At 37.4% G+C, this 8336-nt stretch overlaps 1 pseudogene; it reads right to left on the reverse strand.

The window, feature by feature from the left end:
• Positions 1-665: 665 nt before the first annotated feature.
• On the reverse strand, positions 666-2896 carry LOC142608304 (aluminum-activated malate transporter 2-like; annotated as a pseudogene).
• Positions 2897-8336: the final 5440 nt, after the last annotated feature.

The raw sequence follows: 8336 nt of genomic DNA on the forward strand, positions 1-8336 counted from the left end.
TTTTAGCCCCCCTACCTATAGCCAAATCCTTATCTCACCATACCCATATCAGTGAGAAGGTTATTTGGTGCTTGGGAAGCAGTTTAAAGAGGACCAATTCATTTAGTTGATGCAAAGGGCTTATTACGGGATTCGAAAAGTTAGAGAAGACACGGTTAGGCTTAACCTTGTTAGAGCATGAAGTTTGGAAGGCTTAGGTGCATCGGGTAGATTAGGCTTAGAGGGCTTAGGTGCATCAGGTAAATTAGGCTTGGAGGGAGGGTCTATTACTATTCATGTATCCCAACTGATTTTTTAGTGGATCATTTTACCGTTTGGAAGGCGGCGGAGAGGTTTTTAGCCAAATTCTTCGGCTTCCTCTTCGATAACACATACTGGTGTTATCTTGTGTTTACTTCTTTCTAACCCTTACTCTTTGCCTTTAATTACTGCTATGTTGTGTTATAATTATGGCTTAAAGTAGTTTGTTTGTTTGTTTGGGTATAGCTTATACTTATCATTCTGCACATATAATATTTGAGCATAAGCTTGTGTTGATTATTTTGAAATTGGGAGTTTAAACATTTACTAGTGTTTTACACACCAAGTAAACTTTCAATTATACACCCAAACTTTACAATAACCTAGTTCTTGTATAATATCATCGTTAAATGTTAGTAAAATATTTACATTTCAATGTATCTATTAGTCAAGGGTCCCGGAGGATTGTCATTTTCTGACCAACTATTATAACAACTTGAGGGCAAGCAATCTCAGTGAGCGGTTTATCTGGTTCACCTTGTCTCACTTGTGATTTTTCTGGGGATACAGTAGGGTCTACACTCTCAAAATGTGCAAAGGAGGCAAGCTCAAGCACGGAATCAGCGATTTTCTCTGTGCAGTTGACAATATCAATTAGTAATGAAGCCACAGTGACACTTGGTATCACTGCTAAGAGGTCAGCATCGTGTTCCCATAAGCTTGACTTGAGTAACAATTTGAGTTTCTTGGCTGCAATTTTAGCTTTTGAAATATGGGGTTTTGCCGATGATGGGTGAGTCATTGCTCTCACTCCACATGCTAATTCTCTTAGGCATTTGCCACTTTCCAAGCTCATTGTTGTGCATGCCTCCCGGATTTTACTGCAAATTTCTGGCTTTGCCTGCAAAGGTAGCAGAGGATACTATTACTAAGGTGAGGAAAGTATATTTTTTTTTAATTAACTAGGTGAGGAAAGTACATATGTATGGCTAATCATATGCGCAATGGGTGTCTTATAATTTTTATTTTTTATTTTTATATATTAGTGTTACTTTTTCCCATACACGCATGTACTTTTTTTATGAAAAAAAGGTCATTCCTAGTCATCAACTAGACAAACTTTCTCTCTTTTCTTTTCTTGTTTTAGTTATTAGGTGCCTAAATTGGTTTTAAGTAAAGTGAATTTGGACAATGATCAAATATGAAATATGGGTTTTAATATTACTTGAATATCGGAGTTGAGGTGGCCACTAAGCGCATCAATTCAGTATGCACATTCGCAAGAAACACACACACACACATATATATATATATAGGGAAAAAAGGACAGTTAGCATGTTAGTTTGTGATGTGAGCTTTTTTTTTTTGGTCTCATGTATGTATTTTTTCGACCCATACATGTGATATATTATATGCATAAATCGATGGAGTATTTGTACCTATTACGGATGGATGTTCTAAGAAGTTGGCTAGCTTTTCCGTGTTGAGAGCAATGAGATTGTGAAGATCTTCACCCGCCCAAACAGGGCAAACCAAAATGGAGATAATCACACAGCTTGAGCCACCTATGAGAACGGTTGATAGCCTCTTGTGCGCCAACTCTAATATCTCAGCATCTCGAAAACCAGACACAGATATCAAGGAGAATGTCAATATGAATATCAGCAACCCATAATCATATCTGGCCTTAATTTTTGGGAAAAATCATACAAATGTTGATGTTGCAGCTGAAAACACAACATACGTGACAAGTGCATAAAATAGTTAATGACTTAGTTATATAATTCATGATTCAATATTTCTTTGAATGCTAATTACTTGTTGTACACAAATACACAGTTTTACACTTATTTCACTTTTGAATTGAAACTATAACTTAAAGTCATGATTTATCATGACTTAAAGTTATAATGTTTATTCAAAAACTCAATATATAAAATTGCATGTAATAGTTTGTGTAATAAACACAACTCTTTCGATAAATTTGCTTACCTTGTATGAAGACAAAAAGCCCAAGTAAAATGGGCTCACCTATGTGGCCAGATAGGTTAGCTAAGTGGTGTGCTCCAAGTCCTAAAGAACCCGCTAGTAATGTTGCCAATGCCCTATTTAAACCTTTTCCAAGAGTGGCTCCTGAAAAGTGCGATCAAAAGCATAGTCAGAGAATTAGAATTCTATTCTTTTCCTTAAAGTATAAGCAAGAAAATTTAAAGTTTTCACCCCTAGATGTACTTGGGTACATATTTGTAATTTTAAACGAGTTAAAAGATGTTACCAAAAAGAAATGATTGTTACCAACTTACCTACAGAGAATTCAAAGACGACAACCACAGTCATTACAGCCCACATTGCTGAGACGCCAAAATTGTCATAGAGTGGTTGATGGTAGTAGAATAATGAAACCAAGGAGAGTGCCAGTCCCACTTTTATCGAATGAGTTACTCTTCTCGGATCATCTTGGGCAAGTTTTTTTGTGTTACTAGCAGTCTCAATCGCCTTGGCTGTCAACCTCTTAGGCAAGGCCTCGAACAACCACCACACACGAGACAACAGACTTGCTTTCTCATGGCTTGCAGGACTAACTATCTCCATGGCTAAATTATGGCAGACAAGTTTGAATGAAAAGATGACAAGGTGGGAAAGAAAATGAAAGGCTTCGGATGCTTTTCGACGAGCTCTACAGCCACTAATTTATAAGATCAAAGAGAGCATATGCTAGAGGACTTGAAATATAGTGTTGCTTCAGTTGTGCGTACACGTTTTCTTGTCTTTTACTTAGACATGGCAATACGGGTCAGAATTTTCTGACTCGACCCGAAAAATACATGACACGAACCTAATTTTTTTGACCCGAAACAAAAACGGGTTAACTCGTGACCCGATCCAATTTTTTACAGATCAACCTGATCCGACCCAAATAACCCGTAATCTAACCTGTCAAAAAAATTCACTAAAAAAATATTTAAATTATATATAAATACTAGATACATAAAGCACCTAAATATTTCATATAAATATAATCATATAAAATTATAAATTAATAAAATATTGAATCAATTATTATGTCTTGACAATTGGAAACTCACATCACAAGCACAGCACCTTACACAGTTATAACCAACAAGTCCACCGTCCAACACATTAGTGACATTACACAATGACAAGTTGACAACATTGACAAGGCTTGGCTGTATCACAACCGTTCAAAAAAAAAATCTCATTCAAATTCAATGGTCATTGGTCAATGCTTGTTGCCTAGTAGCTGTAGTCCATTCCATTTCGGATTTTCAAAGCCAAACAAAGAGACTAAAGGTTCGTTTGGATAAAACTTATTTTGCTGAAACTGAAAACTGAAAACTGAAAACACTGTAGCAAAATAATTTTTAAATACATGAATAGTTTTGTGGGACCCATTTTTAATGAAAAAGTTGTTAAAAAGTGAAATTTGTGGGACCCATGAACAGTGCATTTGTACACTGTTCATGGCTGAAAAGTCAAAATAAGCCGCTGGGTAAAAAAAAAAAAAAAAAAAAAAGCAAAAACGTAGACGCACAAACGGCGGATCCAAACGCCCTCTAAATGACAAAATTCTTAAATCCACAATACAAGTTTACAAACCCCTCTTCCTCAGTTCAGACCCTTCAGAACTTCAGTTTTTCTCTTTTCTTTCGGTTCTCATTTTCTCTTGTTTAGTTTATTTTTCTAGGTAATCTAACTTTAGTATTATTTTAAATGCAATAGAAACATGTGCACTTAAGAAGACCAATAATTAGCTACTTTGCTGGCTTACTTGTTTTATTTCTTTTAATATCTATCTCTTTTGGAAGATGTAAACTTGTAATTATATGCATTTTGATAGTAAACTATTAACATTGAAAAGACTTTTTCCATCGTGAATTTATGACTATAAATAATTTTTGTTATGCTCAAAACTGTCAAAATTGGAACGATATTAACAAATGGCATTAAGTGCAATTTATTTGCTTAATTGATTTTATTCATTCTCTCTAAACAAATTGTCATTGATTTGTTTTTGTAATTAAAAAAAAATATTGTTTGAAAAATATGGGTCAATCCGACCCAATATCCGCAACCCGATTGACCAGTTTAAAAATAACCTGCTTTGACCTGTGACCCGTTTGACCCAACCTGAACCCGACCCGACCAACCTGTTTTGCCATGTCTACAGTTTTACTTTACTTTGTACGGTCAAGTACAAGGAAATTTCACTGAAAGATCGAGGTTGAAAAAGCAAAATTGACACGAGTGCAAAGTAGCTCTAGATAAATGTTGTTATCCATTGGAAACAATACAATCTTACGTACGTACGACACCAATTTTTTTTTTTTAATTTTAATAATTTATTACTAATGGTACTGACGAAGTTAAACACAGACGAGGTAGCCTTTATGGACGAAGCTGACCAGTTATCCGCGTCATTGGAGAAAACGTTAATGCCATTCAATGCTGTCAATAATGCCTCAACCGTTACAAGACCAGCTGGACAAACCGGTGGAAACGCATTAAAACCCATTACTCTACCAGAGACGTTATCAGGGGAGTCATTAACACCCCAACGGCTATAGTCCCCAAGGATATATAAAACCCTCACAACACCAATACAAGGTACACACAGCATCACAACCTATACTAAGTTATTTTTGATATTTTGACTGTGGCCTTCTTTCACACTAACTTTGGCATCGGAGACGTTGTGGCAGGCACCACAACGGTGACCACTCAATAAGTTCTTGAATCCATAGGTTCGTCAAAGTACTACCAGGAACCATCTGGACGAATCCCAGAGAAACCGACAAGATTCTGCTTCATCAATTATTATTAGAGTAACGTATATACAATGCCATTATTTTTACTAATGAAAAGAATGTTAAGATTTTAATGTCATTTGTTTATGAGAAAATTTATAGACACATTTTTTTGCAATAACTCATTGAAGTGATCAATTGCAAATGATTGAAAAAGTTATCATATAAATAAATTGTGGCAAAATTTATTTATGTAAATCCTAGAGATAACAATAAAGTCACATCTTCTAACAATCGTAAGAATTTTTTAATTATCGATGTTGTTCTATGATTCTAATTAGAGGGTGCAAACGGCCTCACTTTTTTGAGATGACACTGCAGTCAAAGTAAAAGAAGTGAGAATATTGAATTGTATCCCATAGTTCAAGTACACTTGACTCTATCTCAACCCCAAAAATAAAAAAGGTATGCTAGACTCGAGAGTCAAATTGAAGCAAAGTCCACACTCAATTAATTAACCATCTTATTTTCCCCTTCTTCACTTCAGGTAACCTGAAGAGACACTACTTATGTACACTCGCATTAAAGAAAAAAAAGTCATCTCTTGCTTTGCTAGTCTATTTTGGCCTTAAAGGTTTTCTTTTTTATATATTGAGATATGGCAGTTCCAAAATTTTAATAAAAATAAAATTTGAATATATCGTCGTCATAAAAAATGAATAAAAATAAACACAAATACATAAAGTTTTAAAATTTCCTTTTACGAGTTTTTTATATTTTGAAATTATTGTTGTAAGGACACAATTTGCACCCAAACCCAACAATGAGAAAGGGATAGGCCCAAAAAGCCCAATACAATGAAATTTGTAGAAAATGAGCTTGAAATCTAGGTTCTAATGATGTTAGATAACAAAAAGGATGGGCTCGATTACAATGTCACACACAAGGAACAGTTTATATGACAGAATTTGTCCTCGGACACAAGCCGAGGATGATTTGTGTCTTCCCTTTCAAAGATAGATTACAATTATGGATCATGATGTGTACAGTGTTTTCTCTCTTATTTTTCCCGATCCCCCCCCCTTCTAAACGTCTTCCTTTTCCTTTTATATTATCTACCTTTCTTTCCCCATCTTCCATATATGATTACTGATTTAGATACTTGTCTCATCCACCACCCTTGAAGTCTTTGGAGGTAACTGTAATGCTAGCGTCTGATGCTTAGGCATCACTTTCCTATTAATGCGGCCAGAGAAGCAGTTGCAGAGCATTCAATGTGGTGGCGGTGGTAGCAGCTTTATCTTAGATATTTTCACCAACCTTCTTCTTATCTTCTATATCTATCATGCTTACCCTTACCTATAGGATCTTCTAGAATAATGCTTGTGGACGTTAACCAACCATTCTCCTACCTCGACTTTACATAGCTGAGGACATACTCTTCCTCGAACCACCTTCTTGGATATACTTGATCATATATCACTTCTTTACCTATTAATATTGCTTCGTGGGTTGACATTCTCACATCCTGGGACCATTCAGTGTCCTTGGATTGGGCCTTTAGCCCAACAAATACTCTTAGGCCAACCCAACACATATTCCTGGGCCCATTGACCCTACAATAGCCCCTCGAGATTCTCATTTCTACTACCTCGGGAGGAAAGAGGATCTCGACATCTGCCCCCGTTAATCTGTACTTGCCACACCTCTTCCCTGACAATGATGACGTCCCTTCAACTATCCACTACATGTTCTTGACGTTTCGGTATGCAAAGCATCCCCTTATTAAATTCTGGTGGCTTTTTGTCTCCCATGTTCAACCACATGATGCACATCCGATGGTTGAGGATTACATAGGAACATAGGCGGGAGTTTTCCCGCTTCATAATTGTTGCTGATATAAATGCCAATAATTCAAACCATCCTCCTCACTTCAACAACCATACAACGAATTTGTGAACTATTCTCTTTTTGGTCTATACGCTCTCTCACAGCTCCCAAGATTTAGTCCAAGGTGGTCGTTTCTTTTTAAAGTAAGTCTTCCCAAACTTCCTCCCTCTTTACCTTTTTACATATTTTTCTCTTTTCTGCATCCCTTTCACCTCAGCTCACCTTCCATTTATCTACACGTCAACATCTCCAACCTTCTCCTAAAAATGGGTAGATTCGCCTCTTTAGTAGATTCTGATGAGAAGATAGAGCAATTTAAGGCTAAGTATAGAATTGCACCACGGGTATCCCTTACATACTGTAAGGAAGGGGAATGGCACTTGAAAAGGTGAAAGGGAGAGGTAGTAATCCCAATGATCACCTTCATAGAAGGAGGGATGAAAATCTCAATGGGGACAGTTATGAGGGACTACCTTAGGGCCTTTATGTTATCTCCTACCCAATGTGCCCCAAATATGTTTAGGATTTTGGGTTTCATAGATGCTTTAAACGAAAAGATGGGTCTGGGACTTACCCATCACGATGTAAATTGGATTTACAATCTTCACCACCTAAAGGGGCAAAGGCATTACTTAAAATCTAGGTACCTTGAGGTTAGATTAATCCAATGCCTTTCCAGGTGCCGAAGTGCATTATTAAAGTGAAGGACCCACGGTTACATTGGATAAGCATTGCTGTCGAGGGCTTCCTTCTACCCGTGGGTACCCCTACCCCTCAAGGCACCCTTGTGACACAACCCATACCGGACGATATTCCCCTAGTTCCTCTTCCAACTGAACACACAGCTAGTGAAGCAACCTCTTCTCAACCCAGCATAAAGGAAGAAAAAGAGTTTGTTGAAGTTTCAAATTTCGAGGACAAATTTGAAGTATTCAACCAACCCCACTCTCCTCAGGATCAAACTGGTGACCTTGGCACATCCTTTTCAAGCCACCCACAAGAAGACACTCACAACCCTGACACAATGGGAATTCAGCGCAAGCCTAAGCAAAGCCTTAAAGATGTAATGGAAGCCCAGGTGGGAAATCAAGAGCTCCAGAAGGTAGTTCAAACCAAACTTCCCCAAACAAAGGATAAAGGCCTAGAGAAATCTTCTCAGCTCAAACTCCCTCCTCCTCCACCTACCCAACCCTAATGCGCTGACCAAGCTAATCACAAGAGGAAGAGGGATCAAATAAGGGGAAGGCTGTGATTGAGAGAGGGAAAGACCTCCTTCCCAAGGATGTGGAGCCTAAAAAGGGAGGAAAACAGGCTCGCACAATGCAGACGAGGTTAGAAATATGAACTGAGACTCATGCACCTATATCTGCACCACTTTGGGCTCCCCTAAGGACCATGGATGATCATGCGGTTACCACCGATGCATGCCATCAGGAATTC

The sequence above is a fragment of the Castanea sativa genome, chromosome 8, assembly GCF_040712315.1.
Source record: "Castanea sativa cultivar Marrone di Chiusa Pesio chromosome 8, ASM4071231v1".
Classification (NCBI taxonomy): Eukaryota; Viridiplantae; Streptophyta; class Magnoliopsida; order Fagales; family Fagaceae; genus Castanea; species Castanea sativa.